Here is an 18715-nt window from a genome sequence, read left to right on the forward strand (position 1 = left end):
TAAAGTTGTTTACTACACTCTTCTTACCCTAACTTGGCCCAAATTTTCGGCCTTTTCCAGCCTATTTAACGTAGCTGAGTGACATAAAAAAAAAAAAAAAAACTTCCGTAGCTCATTATCCTTAGTAGTAGTAGTAGCAGTAGTAGTAGTAGTAGTAGTAGTAGTTGTAGTAGTAGTAATAGTAGTAGTAGTAATAATAATAATAGTAATAATAATAATAATAATAATAATGATATTATTATTATTATGGAGAATGTGAGTGCATTCAAGTACCGTACTTCGGTAGTGTGATGAGTAAGGATGGAACTTTGGGGGATGAAGTGCGTGAAAGGGTACAGCAGGGAAGGAAGGTTGTTGGTACACTGAAAGCAGTGATGAGAAATAGGGAGGTGAATATAGAAGTTAAGAAGTCACTGCATGATAGTATTGTGATCCCTACCCTGACGTATGGAAGCGAGGCGTGGACCTTGCAAGAGAGGAACAAGTCAAGAGTGAGAGCAGTGGAAATGAGTTACTTGAAAGGAGCATGTGGAGTGACGTGGAGGGACAGGTTGACGAATGATGAAGTGAAGGAACGTTGTGGGGTGGATGTTGATGTGGTTGAGAACATTAGGAGAAATACACTGAGGTGGTTTGGACATGTGGAGAGATTGGAGAATGAAAGACTGACTAAGAGGGTGTATGTAGGTGAGGTGGAGGGAGGGAGAGGGAGGGGTAGACCGAGGATGAGGTGGAGGGATGGAGTTGAGAGGTATATGAGGGAGGGTGGGGTGAGTTGGGGGGAGGGTAGTCAAATGGTGGGTGACAGAGCGACTTGGAGGCTTTTTGTCTGCGGCCACCCTTTGCGGGATTAGGGCGTCGGGCTATAGACAGATAGATAGATTATTATTATTTTTATTACAACAATTACATAATAATAATAATAATAATAATATTACAACAATTACATAATAATAATAATAATAATAATAATAATAACAATAATTCAATAATCACGTAATAATAATAACAGCAATAATAATAATAAAATAAAATAATATAACAATGATAATAAATAAAAATAATAATAATAATAATAATAATAATAATAATAATAATAATAATAATAATAACAAACTGATCCACACAGCAACATCAGTAACACTAATCAAATATTCATTGCCTCTACTCCACGAAAGCAGACAAAAAATGAACAAGATAAAGGCTGATCAACTTGACAAACTCAAGCTGGTTCATCAGGTGTCAAAATGCATCACATATACGTTAATAAAGTATTCAGTATCAAAAGGTAATTATACCGTATAGTAAAAATACAAACTATCTACGGACTCCACTCCATAAACCAACACACAAAATCAACAATGTCTAAAATTAATATAATGTATACAACCCAGACTCAGATGATTCATGAGGCAAAATATTAAAGCAGCTTGAACTGAATGTTAAATATAACTGCAAAGTAAAAAATAAAAAAAAGAATAACAAATGTTCAAATGACCCCATGCAATAAACAAAAAGATGTAACAAAAGTTATCTATATTAGGAACCAGAAGAATAAGATCAATATTTCATGCTTCCAATACCACAATGAAGAGAATGAAATGTTATAATGAACTGTAGAGTCAAAAATACTCATCAAATATATACGGATTTTGCTGTGCCAACAAGCACACAATAGAAATATGGAAAGTGGTTGATGCTTACCTGAAAAAAAAAAAAAAAAAAAAAAAAAGACTTCACTAGCTGTCATAAAAGCTGATGACTGGGGTAAATGAATAGGTGATATATACTGCCAACAAAAATTATTAATATAAAGTATTTACTGACGACTATGAAACGGTCAGAGAATGAACAAGAAAGAGTGATGCATTTCGTAACATCAAGAAGGATTAATCAGACTTTATATTACATCAAGAATACAATAACAGCAAAGGCAACTGCAAGGATTCTGTAATACTGCAAAGTTAAAAATACTGTCAAATGTATATCCTTCCCCCCTCAGCGAAAGAGCATATGAAGTCAAGAAGATAAGAAAGAATAAAATGGTTGATTTATAACAAAAACTCCAGAAAATAATTAAGAGCTTCTTAAGTACAGTAAAATAGTATAATGAAACGTTAACTCATACAGCAAGCTAGAAATATTGACAAACATTCTCTAGACAGCAGCCCGAGAACAAGCACACGAAATCAATTTGGTAAAAGGATGAGTTTTACGGTAAACTTGAATTAGATTTATCAAAAGCTTCGTGATAAAAAAAGTAGCAAAAGAGGCAGAACTAAACACCAAAATATATACCAAAGTTAAAGATACTTACAAAAATTTTATGGAACCGCGTCAATGAACAAACACAAAATCTATGGAGGAAAATGGTGATCTCTATCGCAGACTCAAAAAAGGTTGATCAAAAGCTTCACGAATCATCCCCAAAACTAAAGTTGAATGAAATGATAATCGCAATGCAAAGTCGGGAATAATCACAAATCATCTATGGACCTCTGCCAGTGAACAAGTACACAAAATCAACTCAGTAAAAAGTTAATCTATATCGCAAACCTAAAGAGATTCATCACGAGCTTCATGAACTCTCAAATAACATAATTAGAATGAAACGTAAAATCACATTACAAAGTCAGAAATGCTCACAAACATTCTATGGACTCTGCCAGAGAACAAACACACAAAATCAACACAGTAAAAGGTTGATCCATATCTAAAACTAAAAAAAGATGGATCAAAAGCTTCATGAACCATCTAATAAAACAAGCAGAATTAAACCTAAAATCATACTACAATGTCTGAAATGCTCATAAACCTTCTAATGTCCCCAGCCGTGGACAAGCATATAAAATCAACAAGGTAAAAGGTTGATTTATAGCGCAAACTCAAGAAAGATTGATCAAAAACTTCATGAACCTGAGTGAAACAATTACCGTTCATCACATGGAGGCGAGTTAGGAGATGCGTGGGAGAGCAAAGGAACCGAAATAGATAATTCTCATTTTTGACCACTTGACATGATAGAGGGATTGACTGATGAGAGCAAGGAACGAAAAATGAGCTCGAACTGAGAGAGCGAGGGAGAGGGGGAAAGGAAAGGGTCACAGAGGAAATTACATACAAAGGAGAGGGGGAAGGGAAAGGAACACAGAGGAAATTACATACAAGGGAGAGGGGGAAGGGAAAGGAACACAGAGGAAATTACATACAATATTAGATGAAGGATGGGAAAAAAGAGTGAACGATAAGAGTAGGGGAATGTGGAATGGTTATTTTGGTCGACTGCGCTTGATGAGGCAAAGACGAAACTGAAAACTTATGTTAAATTTGTGTACAGACTTTCTTTTTTAAGTATGATGTTTCCTAAATCAATATAATAAAAATTAATAGGGTAACATTCAACAGCCTCTTTTATCTTTGTAAGATGTATGGGCCCGGGATAACTGGATTTATTGTAGATGATATTATTTTTCATATACGGAAGGTCATGAATAAACCTGGTAGACATGTTGGCAGATAGACAGACAGAAGAGCGTATGGATACAAAGAAGATGGATAGATAGATCAATAGATGTATAGATAGCTGGATAAGAGATGCTGGCCAATACGCAGATAAAACAATTACATATTTAAGGAATGATATAAGTAGATAAAAGATGGGCATTTACATGGACACAGACAGACACAGATAGATAGATAGAAACTCCCCAGTCTTAGTCATTAGCATTTACCAGCTACTGTATTTTTGTATATGAATATTAAAGCGCTAAGTTATGTTTAATGAGGAGGATTTGCACGAAAATAGAAGTGTTCAGTTGCATCAGTGTTAGCAGCATTCCAACACACACACACACACACACACACACACACACGAAAGAAATGAAAAGAAGATATAGAGAACGGGAAACTGTAAGGATGAGGGAGAAGAAGGAAAGAGAAGAGAGGGAGGAGAGGCAGACAGAAAAACAAAGCAGACAGAGACTGACTGAGAGAAGGAAAGACACACACACACACACACACACACGCACACTGATTCATTCTTTCTTATTTATAAATTTACATTCATATTGTCATTAATCCTGTCTGCCTGTCTGTCTGTCTGTCTGTCTCCTTCTCCCTATCCCTCTCCCTCCCCCTCTGTCTGTCTGTCTGTCTGTCTGTTTTTCTCTCTCTCTCTCTCTCTCTCTCTCTCTCTCTCTCTCTCTCTCTCTCTCTCTCTCTCTCTCTCTCCCTTATATTCATTTTTACCTCGACCAAATTTGACCCTGACCCAACAAAAATAGTCCAGATGATGATGAGATACAGAAGCGAGATCCACAATTATTATTTGGAGCAGGAAACATGTGGAGCTGGGAGAGGAGGAGGAAGGGGGAAGAGGGAAGAGGAGGAGGAGGAGGGAATGAATTATGATGATGATGATGATGATGATGATGATGATGATGATGACGAGGAGGAGGAGGAGAGGATGATGATAATGATGGGGGGAGGAGGAGGAGGAGGTGGAGGAAGAAGAATATGATGATGCTAATGGTGTGTTTGTGTGTGTGTGTGTGTGTGTGTGTGTGTGTGTGTGTGTGTGTGTGTGTGTGTGTGTGTGTGTGTGTGTTAGAGAGAGCGAGAGAGAGAGAGAGAGAGAGAGAGTCAAGATAAAAATAAGATAAGGGAAGTGCAGTCTGTATGAAAGGTGAAGGCAAGAATAGAACTGAAACTCATCGAAGAAAGACTAGACAAGGGAGGAGGGAGGGAGAGGGACCAGAGGAACAGAGAAAAAGACAGCGATTGAGAGACAGTGATAACAACGGAAAAGAACAACGACAGAGAGCCATAAATCGAGAAAGACATGGATTTCGAGAGAGGGAAATGGATATACAGAACTGGAAAGAGACAGCACCTGGGATACAAAAACAGAAAAGAGATAGACACAGAGACAGAGGCAGAGAAAGACAGTGACTACTGAAAGACAGAATAGAAAAAATAATGACGACTGAGAAAGAAAAGCAGAAAAGGACAGAGACTGAGAGAAAGAAATAGGGAAAGAAGGCGACTGAGAAACAGAAATAGAATGCAAAGGAGAAATCGAAATAGGAAAAAAAAAAAGGAATGAAAGTCACAAATAGAAAAAGAGAAAATTAATAAGACCCAGAAAGAGAAAAATAACCTAGTGAGATACAGGAATCGAAGAAAAAAGAAACTGAGTGACAGAGACAGAAGGAAGACGAAGATGGAGATAGGAAATAAAAATGAGACAATTTATATAGACAGATGGACAAAAAAAAAAAAAGCAGACACACGACAGATAAAAGAGACAGACAAAGACTTAATTAAACAGAAAGGGGATATAGAAATCGAGGATAGAATTACAAGACAAGGTAGGAATAAAAGAAAAGGAATAAGAGGGTAAACAGTGCAAGGATGAGGAAGAAAGACAGAAAATAAAGATAGAGAAGGAAATTAGCTTTAAAAAAGCAGAAGTTAATTTTTTACCGATGGAAACAGGAAGAAAGTAATTAAGATGAAAGTTGAGAAAGAGAGAGGCTAGGTTAGTACAGTCTGGAGGGGGGAAAAGGAACCTGGAGTTTGTAAAGCAATATTAGATGAGAGAGAGAGAGAGAGAGAGAGAGAGAGAGAGAGAGAGAGAGAGAGAGAAAGAAAGAAAGAAAGAGAAAGAGAGCTACAACTTAGGACAGACATAACGAAAACACAAAAATAAAAGTACACTGAACACCTATACAATAAAAGAAGAATTAAACAAGAGAGAGAGAGAGAGAGAGAGAGAGAGAGAGAGAGAGAGAGAGAGAGACAGACAGACAGACAGACAGACAGACAGACTGACAGAGACAAAGACAGAGATAGAAACAGGCAGAGAACGGAGGGCGAACAGAGATAAGGAAATAACACATAAGAATAAAATCAGGTCTAAATATTCAGAGGCTTTGATGATAACATGAATACCTCCACTGATAACACCGATAATTGTGCTCTGATTACAAATGAGCCAGTGCTGACCAGGTACTGAAAGGAGAAAAAGATGAATTAATTTGAATCCAACATTTCAGCCACTTTCAACATGTTACGACACTTATACAGACACTTACACAATGGTTGCGTACACTTACAGATATTTACACACACACACACACACACACACACACACACACACACACACACACACACACACACACACACACACACACACACAGGCATCATCATCCAGACGTCCTTCTAATGTGGGGTGAGATAGGGTCCAGAGAGCCAGAAAAAAAAAGTAAGTATTTTGAGATACTAACCAAAGTCTGCCCAGCTGATTGAACCACACTCCCATTCGCTTACCATTCAAGCCCCTGGAATCCTGGCTGTACCTGATAGATAGGCTACAACTTTCGCATAGAGCCTTACGTCCATTTATCCTATATCTCTCTGTCTATAGCCAGACTCCTTAATCCCGTATGAGGTGGCCACAGACAAATCGCCTTCATATCTCCCTGTTCCCTGCCATTCCGCTGCCCTCCCCCAGCTCACATCCTCCTTCTCTCTTATACCTCTCCACTCCATTCCTCCATCTCATCGTCGGTTTTCACTTCCCTTTCTCCCCCTCCACCTATTCGACTAAATCAATGCCACGTTTATTGTAAGAAGGGATGCCAAACCCTAGTCATATACTTCTCCACACAAAATTCATCCATCCAGTTTGATCGCTTGTCAGTTCCCTCGCCTCGTTAACTCTTATGATTCTCTGTCCCTAGCACCTCTTCCTCAGCAATTTATTTTTTAATCTGGCTTGTTGTTACAGTTTGTACCTTGATTATGCTGGCGATATTATAATGATCTAAACACCACAAAAGACGACAGTTACGTATAAACAAAATAAATCGCCTAGAAAGAAGTGTTAGGGAGCTTCCTTGACCGATGACAGTGTGGGTCTTACACACTCACTGACCCCATCAGGCCACCTACTTCGTGCTCTATCACATCCCCCATAACTAAATGTGTATAACTTCACCATCACACAATATTCTGGCTATTTCTATTTCCCAGACAAGAAACATTATTATACTAAGCTAAATTCAGTTTCATTTTAATATACTATCGATCTATCTATATACCTAGGCTGCTTCCCTCAAATAAAGGGAGGTAGCCGAGACAGGGCGACACACTCCCAATATACTCATCCACACACACACATTCATTCGCATCTCAGCCCCAAGGGGAGAAGGGACAGATGCACCACACCGTACGAGGGTCAACTGCGCAGTGCAATCAGTGACATCCGCAGCAGGACCAGACAGCAGAGCTGGTTTACCCCTGCCGCATCATAATGAACCCATCCCCTTCCCAGCACCTGATCAGATCAGCTGATTAAACCAAATGTGGGAGAATATCCCCTCAGGGCTGCGTTATCATTTATTTATTCACAATTTCTAGCCAGTCATTTCTATCATGTGCAGCCACTCTACTTGCTCAACAGGCATCCCTCTCGCATCCAACGCTCTTTTCACACTGTCCATCAATCCTATTCGTGATCTTCCTCTCAGCCTTACACCTCTCACATCCGATCCAATTATCTTTTTCACCAATCGCTCATCATGCATTCCCTCCATATGCCCAAACCATCCAAACGCCCTCTGCTCAACTCTACCAGCCATCTCCCGCACAACTCCAGTTCTCCTTCGCACTTCATCATTTCTCACTCGATCCACGTGTCACTCCACACATACTCCTCAGACACCTCATCTCCATTACATTCTAACTCTTCCTTTCTATTACATCCAAATTCCACGTTTCAGCCCCATAAAATTCTGTCGGTACCACAACACCCTCATACAGCCTTCTCTTTACATCCATTCTAAGAGAGCGACATCTATACACTTTTTTCAATCCTCCCAGCACCTTTCCTACTTCATTTATTCTAAACTTCACTTCTGCATCTATTCTTCCATCCACAGCAACATGTGGCCCTAAATACTTAAAACACTCTACCTCCTCAAGCAACCCACCATTCAAACCTTTATTCTTCCTCCTACCATCTACTAATCTCGTTCACTTCATCACTTTACTGTTATTCTCAATTACTCTCAATTTCCTCCTTTCACACACTCTTCCAAACTCCTCTACCAACTGTCTCAGTCTCTCCTCTGAATTAGCCACCAGTGAAGTACCATCCGCAAACAGTAGCTTATTCAGATTCCACTCTCTACCATCAACATTCACCAGGCTCAAACCTTCACCTAACACTCTTGCATTCACCTCCCTTACAACACCATCCATATAAATACAAACAACCACGGCGACATCACACGCCACTGCCGCAGCCCCACTCTCACTGGAAACCAATTACTCACAGTATTTCCCACTCTTATACACGCTCTACTATTTACATAAAAACTTTTCAGTTCTTTTAGCAACCTGTCATCAAGTCCATACAATCTTAAAACAGTCCACAAATTTTAATATAGTGTACAAAAAAAATAAAAAAAATAATAATAATAATAAAAATAATATCTCCACACCGCACGAAATACATGATGCATAGAACATATAATTTCAACACTGCAATATTTTCTCAACACTGCAATAAGCGCTGTTTTTACTTTACATTAAACTCTGCTATATGTTGTGTATTTGGTGAAGCAAGGAAAGGAGAGTTTTACCATTGCTGGGTGGGAGACAGTACAAGATAAGAGCTTATGTTGCTATCTATCTATCTATAGCCCGACGCCCTAATCCCGCAAAGGGTGGCCGCAGACAAAACGCCTCCAAGTCACTCTGTCACCCACCATTTGACTCCCCTCCCCCCAACTCACCCCCCCTCCCTCATATACCTCTCAACTCCATCCCTCCACCTCATCCTCGGTCTACCCCTCCCTCTCCCTCCCTCCCTCCACTTATGTTGCCAGTCAATATATTCCAGCAATTCCCTCTATATATATATACCCAATCATCTCGTCTATTTTCCCATATTCCTTCGTTCAAAAAAGAAACTGTAGAGAAGTCTAGGAAAATGAATTATGAAAGAATAACATTAAAACAGAGTAGCAAGCAACTAGACCTCTTCCTTCTCTCTCTCTCTCTCTCTCTCTCTCTCTCTCAGCAAGATACATCACATTTACACAGAACACACTGAAAGCTATAAAGGATTCATCTGTAATTAGCAAAAAAAAAAATAATAATAATAATAAAAAATAAAATAAATAGTGAAAAAATTAATGTACTTTTTGGGACAAGCTACTCACCTCCATGCAGGAAGAACCGAAAGGGACCTTGTTACCAATGATGATGATGATGATTGCTGTAATAATCACGGTATTCAAGGCAAACACTCGTCACTGTTATCTTGTAGTTCACAGTTGTTTCACGCTAATTCGCACTACATGGCCCCTCCACTTCGAACAGTATCTCACTTCACTAAGCAACTTTTTACGGATGATATCGAGTTAGCGCTTATAACTCCAGTCACCAGGCAAACGTTTATGAAAATCAGTCACACTCAGGAACGTTTAATAGAAAACCCAAAGTCACATCACTTAGCAACGTTTATTAGGAACTTCACATATTCACTTCACCAAGCAATGTTTAACTCTACATAGTTTCACTAAGCAACGTTTGGTTATGAGGATCTGTACACGATCACTTAATCAAGAAACGCTTGTTCGTAAGGAACTTTGCACAGTCACTTGTCCAAGAAACGTTTATTTGTAAGAATTTCATGCAGGTCATTTCACCAAGAAAACGTTTACTCCAGTCACTACACTACGCAACATTGATAAGGAACGCCATACAATTATTTCACCAACCAACATTTATGAACAACTCCACGCAAAGTCGCGCTTCGTCACTGACCAACAGCACAACATAAACTAAACGCCCGGCCTCAAGGCTCAAGGCCTGCTCACACCGGTGTCGTATGCACGGAGTGACTTATGCTGGAAGTCACCGTTCCGCTCACTGCGCATGCGCCGAATGGCCGTTTGTCTGCTGTTTTGAAAGTATCTGCATGTTATCCCAAATTTTGTGCCATTTATCAACAACATTGTATGCAATACATGTGCCAGGAAGATAGCTGGATGTCTTAACGAGCTGTAGGTAACTATAGGTCGATATATGGATATATATAAATAAAGATATATATGTATGTTACAGGCAGATTGTGGAATTAGTCATTTCGTGAATTAAGATTAGTTTAATTTAGGTTTATTTAGGTTAGGTTGATCTAGGATAAGGTTAGGTTAAGGTTAGGTTAGGTTTGGTTAGGTTTGGTTAATTTAGGCTTAACAGAGAAGGGAACATTAACTTCCAGCATAAAGTCACTCTGTGCATATGACACGGCTTCCACACTGCACCACATTTACACGCCCATTAAAGTTCGATGATACTTACTTTACCATATATTTTACATATCTACAGCTGTTAGAAAGGAAAGTAGCCTAAAACCAAATAAACGTGGAAAAAGGCGGAAAGGGGTGTTTACGTGTCGGCAAAAAGAGATATATAAATCGAACTCGAAAAATCTGTACAGTGAAATCCATTGTTGCATGCTGTGGTGAGGAGCAGGAAGAAGAAAGGAAAGGGGGGAGGAAAGCAGGAGGAGGGAGGGGAAGAAAGGGAGGGGAGGGGGGAGGGGGAAGGGGGAAGGAGGGGGAGACTATGATGGAGGGAACAAGGAAGGGGACAGGAAGTGGAGGGAAGAGAGAGATGGGTAGTTTGGGGGGTTGCCTGATGGCTGTTGATCTCTTGTAGATTTTTCTACTACTTTTTTAACTACCTCAGCATCAGTTCTATTTAATCCCCCATCCTGTTTCGTAAATAATACACTTGTTGATAAATGTGGGGCAGATAGATAGCTTGGGATAGTGAGTTAAGAGTATGAAGACTATTTTTGTTAAAATAAGCAAACTATAAACTAGACAACACGTGATTCAAACTTAGCCTAGCTTGTTCTACCACCTCCCCCCCCCTCTCTCTCTCTGAATAAAGTCCTGTCTATTAATTTCGCCTCTAATTACTTTTTTCCATCTATTACAACTTGATTAAGGGTATGTCACTCCACCTGAGAGAAAGAGAGAGAGAGGGGGGGGGGAGCAGACATCTCTCCCCTATCCACCATTCCTTCCGACCATGATATGAATGTGAGGTATGTCAGTATGAGATATGTGAAAAGCGTGGCATTGCATGGGAAGGCTATCAAGTGTGTGTGTGTGTGTGTGTGTGTGTGTGTGTGTGTGTGTGTGATAAGCTGTTATTTTTCCAGTATCTATTCCGTATCAGTTTATGTCTACATTTGATACGTTAAGAATATCCTGTATGTTATTTTTGTAATACATATCTATTTTACAGAGTTCCAAATAACATGCAGTCGAATATTAAAATTAGCTCGCTAAGGATGAGATGCTAGGAAGGCTTCTTAATCGACGAGGATATAGCTCTTACAAGAGAGAGACTTCTGAATCTTATCACACTCAGTTAAACCCTGTATGACACCGTATGACGCCCCATATGACACCCTCTTTATATCCCATTATTCTCTTTATTATCATCACACCCTAAATTACATAAATTACACCCTATAAATCACCTTAAATTACACTTTCATGATTACAGTATTACACTACAAACCATCCACTTCCATCCCTATTCCTCCCAATCTTAAACCTAATGCTCGAAGTTTCGCTGCATAGGAGAGAGTCGAGTTACTTTTCTTGGCTTTATATTTTCCTTTAATATATTGGCTTCAGAGTTACGTCATGCATTAACAACTTCTGGCTGGCTGCTTTTCTTCCTTACTGCATGACCCGCTCTGCCTGGCTTTGCGAAATTTATCTCAAAACTTCGGGTGATGTAGTTGTTTTTTTTTTTTTTTTTTTTTCGTTATGCTGGCTAGATTTTATTATTAATTTGACCTACTTGGTAAATTGGTTAGGGTGTGTGATGTCACTGTGAATAATCAGTGTAAATGACATACTATCTATCTGGCTATGTATCTGTCAATCAGTCTATCTGTCTATCTCGTCAATTCCAGTATGAGTGGCCACAAACCAATCATTTCCATGTCACCATGTCCTATGCCTGTTGGTTGCCTTCTCTCCAACTCACCCCCCTCTCCCATGCATCTCTCCATCCTATCTGTCCTCGTTCTCGATCTTCCCCTCCTCACCCATATATACTCTCCTCGTCAGTCTCTCATTCTCCACTCTCCCTAGTAGTACCAAAGATAAATTAAAGCCACAGTATTACACAGAGAGCGTTGTCAGATTACCATGGCGCTCCCAATTTACCTTTCAGAATTAATGAAGGTCGACCCTCGCTCCCATATCAAGTCAATTACCAGACCAGAGCAGGGGTTACTGAAGACTTACTGGTGTTAATTGCTAAAGGGCCAGTGAGGTGGATTGCATGGGATTAGAAACATGTTTCCCACTGAATTCTTCCTGCTACCAAACAGTTTAATCAGCTTGAGAGAGACTTGATTGTGAAGGATTGGTAATAGGCCTTTTATGTCATGTTTTCCCCCACCAGACCATTTCCTTCAGATTAAGAGTGACTTCGAAGAAAATTTAGTCTAATCCTTTTTTCATTACCACCGCCAACGAAGATGGACGGAGGCTATATATGCACCCGTGTCCATTTGTTTGCGTGTACTGTAAAATATCTCAAAAAGTTCTCATCGGATTTAAATGAAATATGGTGGATAGGTGGGCAATGGGATAGGGAAGAGTTGAATTGAATTTGAGCTGAATCCTGATCTCGATGCAGGAATAAATCGTAAATATTATTCGCGATGGAGAAGGTGAGCATTCCCTGCGACTTTTGAATAGGTCAGATTGAGATCGTAGAATTAAATGACTGTGTGAGACCGCAAAAGTATGTCTTGTTGGAAAGATCAATGGTTGCAGTAAATCATCAAGTTCATTGGCTAATGCGAAGGTATGGCCTCTCTCAATGTTTTCTAATCCATTTTATTATGTTTTTGTAACCACGTAAAATATCATTCAGCTTTTCCAGTTCCGAAAGTCTCTAGATGAGTAAATTTGCAGTCCACCATCTTCCTTTCTGCGCTATCTATCCATCTAACGATCTATCTATCTATCTATCTATCTGTCCATAAATCAGTCTATCTGTCTACCTACCTCCCTACCTATCTATTCTCCTACCTATCTAACTGTCTATCTATCCATCTATCTATCTATCTATCTGAACAGCAAATTGACATGGATTACTAACAAGCCTTCTGTTAATTGTGAGTTAATTGCCCTGTTAAATCCATATGCAACTTCTACTTTAGTATAATAATTCTAATGAGAGGATTATGTGATTATTCTTTATCTTTTTAATTACCTGGCGCCCAATCCTTGAGAATATCCCAGGTGTAATTAGCTCCTGATTACCTGGAATTTGTCTGTCTACCTTTCTATCTATCTGCCTGTCTGTCTGTCTGTCTGTCTGTCTGTCTATCTGTCTACTTATCTATCTATATCTATGTGTCTGTCTGTCTATTTATCCTTCTGTTTTCCTCTGTCTATCTGTGTCTGTCTGTCTGTTGATCTATTTACCTGTCAGACTGTCCATGTGTCTGTCTGTCAATCTGTTTTTTATCTGTCATTCTGTGCCTTTCTGTCGGCCTACCTATCTGTCTGTCTGTTTATCTATCTGTCTGTCTGTCTATCGATCTATCTGTGAATGAAACCACCTCTCTCTCTCTCTCTCTCTCTCTCTCTCTCTCTCTCTCTCTCTCTCTCTCTCTCTCTCTTTTCCTTTCGTGGTCCTCCAAAAGTTATTTTTTTTTTTCCACACGACCCAACATATCCAGTGGGTTAACTTTACTTTTCACATGGCCTGTGTGTGTGTGTGTGTGTGTGTGTGTGTGTGTGTGTGTGTGTATGTGTGTGTGTGTGTGCTTTTCCAATGGTTTTTTTTCTCTGCTATACACCGTCGGCTTTGCTATTTTACTGCTTCCATTTTTTTTTCTCGTTTTTTTTTTCCCCCCTGTGGTAAACGTCCGCTTTCCCGAAGTTTGTATGCACCGCTCAGCAATTCCAGTCAGTTCACCTCTCTCACTTCCCTTTCTCCTCCCCGCCCCTCTCTCTCTCTCTCTCTCTGCTATCTACCTCTCTATCTACTTATGACCTCTCTATCTACGTAAGACCTCTCCCAAAACTCTTTAGTTAGGAATCTTTGTAATGGTCTTCTTTCCCAATATCTTTATTTTTCTATATTTATGACTTTGATGGATTTTCCTTTTTGCTTTCTCCACTGTCCACTTTGACTGTATTCCCGATTTATGCATGAGGTCTCTCTCTCTCTCTCTCTCTCTCTCTCTCTCTCTATCTATCTATCTATCTATCTATCTATCTATCTATCTATCTATCTCATTACCTTTTTTTTATAATTCATGATTCCAACAAACAATTATTTTTATTCTCAGTATAATATTCAAAGCAGGATAATTTAGGCTTAATTTTATACTACGAGTATAGTCCCTTTCCTAGTACTATACTGTAGGCATGATATTTCAAGGATAATAATACTTTCTAAATCTAATATTCTCTTCACTTTATTGATACTCTCGTCCTCCTCTGCTATTATCCAAGAGAGAAGATGAGGGAAGATTTGGTGCACAGTACTTAATTATTCCTAGGGATGGGAGAGAGAGAGAGAGAGAGAGAGAGAGAGAGAGAGTCAGGGTGACGTTAGGTGAGGTTGATTTTCAGTGTGATAAGAAGAGCAAGGTAGAATTGTTTTTTAATGTAAGAAAGAAGGAACCAAAGTTCAGGAACCAGCAAACCGTTTCTTACAAGAAAAAAAAAAAATACAAAAGAGAGCCAAATTCAGGATCCGTTCATTTCGAGATGACTGGACACACTGCGTTTGAAAGACTAGAGATCATAGGAAAATAAGAAGTACAGACAGATGGAGACAGTTCAAGAGTTGTCCTGTTCCATAAATGAAAGATTGAGAGTAACGGTTAATTTTTGCATTAGAGAGCTGGACAATAAAGGTATGAGAGTTTATTGCTAGACAGGTGCTATGCAAGCGTCGTAGAGGTGGAGGGATAAAAGCAGACAGTTCAGAGGAGCAGTGACCATTGAAGTAGCGATAGAAAAGAGATAAAGATGCAACAGTGCGGCGATGAGACAGAGGTAGAAGGGAGTCAGTAAGAGGAGGAAGGTTGATGAGACGAAAAGCCTTTGTCTCCACCCTATTGGGAAGAGCTGTATGTGGGGAGCCTCCCCATACATAAGAGTTGTACTCAAAACAGGGGAGAATATAACCCGTGTATAAAGTCAACAGCAGTGCAGGGGTAAAGAAGGTACAGAGTCGGCTTAGCACATCTAATCCCTTGGAAACAGATTTTACGAGAGCTGGAATATGATTTTTCCAAGATTAGTCCCGAGTGAATGAAACCCCAAGCATGTCCAAGGATGATGCATGATTGAGTTGGATATTATTAAACCTTAGAGGGTACTCTTGTGGAAGATTGTATTGGGTTGATAGGTGTAAAAACTGAGTTTTTGATGCATTAAAAACAACCAGATTATTTTTACCCCAGTCATAGATACGAGCCATAGCCTCATCCCTTGCTTGTTGAAGTGGCTGCTGAAATGGACTTTGCGGGAACCGAATAGAGAGGTGAAGAGTGGAATCATCAACGTATGAGTGGATAGGGTTATATGTACAGCTCAGAAGGTCATTGATGAATGAAAGGAAGAGAGTTGGTGATAGGACAGAGCCCTGAGGAACACCATTGTTGATTGATCTAGGAGAAGAATGATGGCCTTCTACAACAGCAGCTATAGAACTACCAGAAAGGAAGCTATAGATGAAGGCATAGATAGAAGGATAGAACCCTAAGAGGGCAGTTTGGAAATTGAAGATTTATGTCAGACTCGATAGAAAGCCTTTGAGATGTCAAGTGCAATGGCAAAGCTTTCGCCAAAGTCCCGAAGTGACCAGGAGTCTGACAGGTAGGTGAGGAGATGGCCAGTGGAGCGTCCCTGACAGAACCCATCCTGACCATCAGAAAGAAGGTTGTGATAGGAAAGATGCTTTAAAAATTTTCTGTTATGAATTGACTCGAAAACTTTTGAAACACAGGATGTTAAAGCAATTGGACGATAGTTTGAGGGTTGGGAACCATCACCCTTCTTTGGGACTGGCTGAATGAGGGCAAACGTCCAACAAGAAGGTAGGGTACAAGTTGACAGACAAAGGCGAAAGGGTTTACCTAGGCAGTGTGTAAGCACTGAAGCACAGTTCTTAAGGACAACAGGAGGGACTCCATCAGGCCCATATGCCTTGATAGTACTGAGGCCAGTGATGGCAACATATACATCAGCTGAAGAAATTATAATGTCAGCCATGAGGAAGTCTGAGGGGGGGAAGTGATGGAAGAACAGCACCAGAATCGTCTAAGGTGGAACTGGAGGAGAACGTCTGAGCAAAGAGATCTGCTTTATGCATAGAAACAGCTACAGAGCCATCAGAATAGAAAAGAGAAGGGAAGGATGATGAGGTAGAGTTGTTAGAAAGGTTTTTGGCAAGGTGCCAGAAGGAGTGGGAAGAATTCGAGTTGGAGAGTTAAGAGCATTTAGTACGGATGAAATTATTTTTAGCAGTGTGAAGAACAGTCTTAGCACGATTCCGGGCAGAAACATAAACAAGATATGATTCATTGATGGGTTGGCTCCGGTCCCTTTTAAAGGCCCTCTCCTTGTTGCAGACAGCATTAGAACAAGCGCGATTAAACCAAGGCTTTCTTGCATTAGTCAAAGGATATGAGAATATAATGTATGCTTCCATGCCCGAAAGAATAACCTCTGTAATGCACAAGGCACACTCAGATGGCTCCTGGCCATGGAAGCAATATTCATTTCATGGAAAATCAAAGAAGTACTCTCTGAGGGCCTCCCAATCTGCAGCTCCAAAGTGCTACAGACGACGTTTCTTTGAAGGTTCCCTAGGCTGTACCAGAACGATAGGACAGGTTATGGTAATAAGGTTGGGATTGGATGAGCCCAACGGAGAGTAAAGATTAACAGTGTAAGCAAAAGGATTAGTTGTAAGGAAGAGGTCAAGTATGTTGGAACTCTCTCTAAGGTGGTCAGGGATATGGGTAGGGTGCTGCACAAGCTGCTCTTGGTTGTTAAGAATAGAAAAGATGTAGGCTTGTTCACCAGGTGGATCAGTGAAAGGAGAGGAGAGCCAAAGGTGGTGGTGAACATTGAAATCTCCTAGAATGGAGATTTTAGAGAAAGGAGAAATGGACAGAATGTGTTCCATTGTAGAAGTAAGATAGTCGAAGAATTTTTGATGGTCAGTAGAATTAGGAGATACGTAAACAGTGCAGATGTATTTAGTCAGGGAATGCCAAGAAGGTCTCAGCCCGAGAGTAGAGAATTCAGAAGAATCAAGTTCAGGAACATTAGAGCAAGATAAATCGTTGCGTACATATCCACAACATCCACCTTTGGCTTTGAAACGAGTGTAGAGAAAGTAGGAGGAAATAGAAAAGGGTTTACTCTCAGTTGCCTCAGACAGCTAAGTCTCAGTCAAAAAGAAAAGGTGAGATTTATTGGAAGAGAGGTGGTGTTCGACATAGAGGAAGATAGAAGAAAGGCCGCGAATGTTTTTTGAAGAAGAAGTGAGTCAGACAGTGGTTCCAGGCATCTCTCTGAGTCGTCACCGGGAGAGGGGCGGATGGTATAAACACACACACACACACACACACACACACACACACACACACACACACACACACACAATGAAACAATACCCCCTGCGGAATTAAACGCTTATTGGGAAAGTGTGAGTCATTTAACGAAATATTGACTCATCGACACGAGGTTTCGAAACAGCCAAAGTTCAACTCCCCCCATTCACGGAAAGTTGTAGATGAGGGCAATAGTGGAGCCTGGGTGAGAAAGAGGAGGGGTATTGGGCGAAGTAAGAGTGAGGGAGAAGCTATCATCATCATCATTTTGTATTCTTAATATTTTGACATCATTACCATTAGCATTAACATCAATCTGCCCTTTGTAGTGACCATTTTCATCTTTTAAGAGAGGTAGAAGGGAAGACAAGCCAGGAGGAGGACGAGGAGAAAGAGGAGGGGTAGGAGGAGGTGGAGGAGGTTTATGTGTAAGGAAGGAGGAGAGGGAAAGACAGGAGTGGAAAAAGGGAAAACGAAAAGCGGGGAGGCTGTCTTCAGAGGGAGAGGGGAAAGCAGAAGGGGAAAGAGGGGAACAGAGAAAGGGTAAATGAAGGAAGCGTGAAAAAAAAAAAAAACAGGAAGTGAAACAGGGGAAGAGAGGAAGAGGAGTAGAGGGAGAGAAGAGAGGAAGATGGAGAGGAGAGAAGAAGAGAGATAGGGGAGCATCATAATAGAGGGAGTGGGGAGAGAGAGGAGAAAGTGAAGGGAGAGAAGAGAGAGGAAATGAGGAAGAGGAACATGAACAGGAGGAGAGCGGAGAAAGGAGATACAGAGGAAAGAGGAGAGGAGAGGAGTGAGAGAGAATAGGGGAGAGAGGGAAGATGAGAGGGGAGAGAGGGGGAGGGAGAGGGGAAAGAGTTCGGGTGAGGGGAGGGTGAGGAGAAAGACCCGAGCGACACTGGATCCCGCAGTGGGTTTCAGTTCCCCGTTCAGAGTCAGTGGAGAGAGAGAGAGAGAGAGAGAGAGACAGACAGACAGACAGACAGACAGACAAACAGACAGACAGAAAGAGGC

The sequence above is a fragment of the Coenobita brevimanus genome, chromosome 104 (genome assembly GCF_032717465.1).
Source record: "Coenobita brevimanus isolate Jiangsu-jjx chromosome 104, ASM3271746v2, whole genome shotgun sequence".
Classification (NCBI taxonomy): domain Eukaryota; kingdom Metazoa; phylum Arthropoda; class Malacostraca; order Decapoda; family Coenobitidae; genus Coenobita; species Coenobita brevimanus.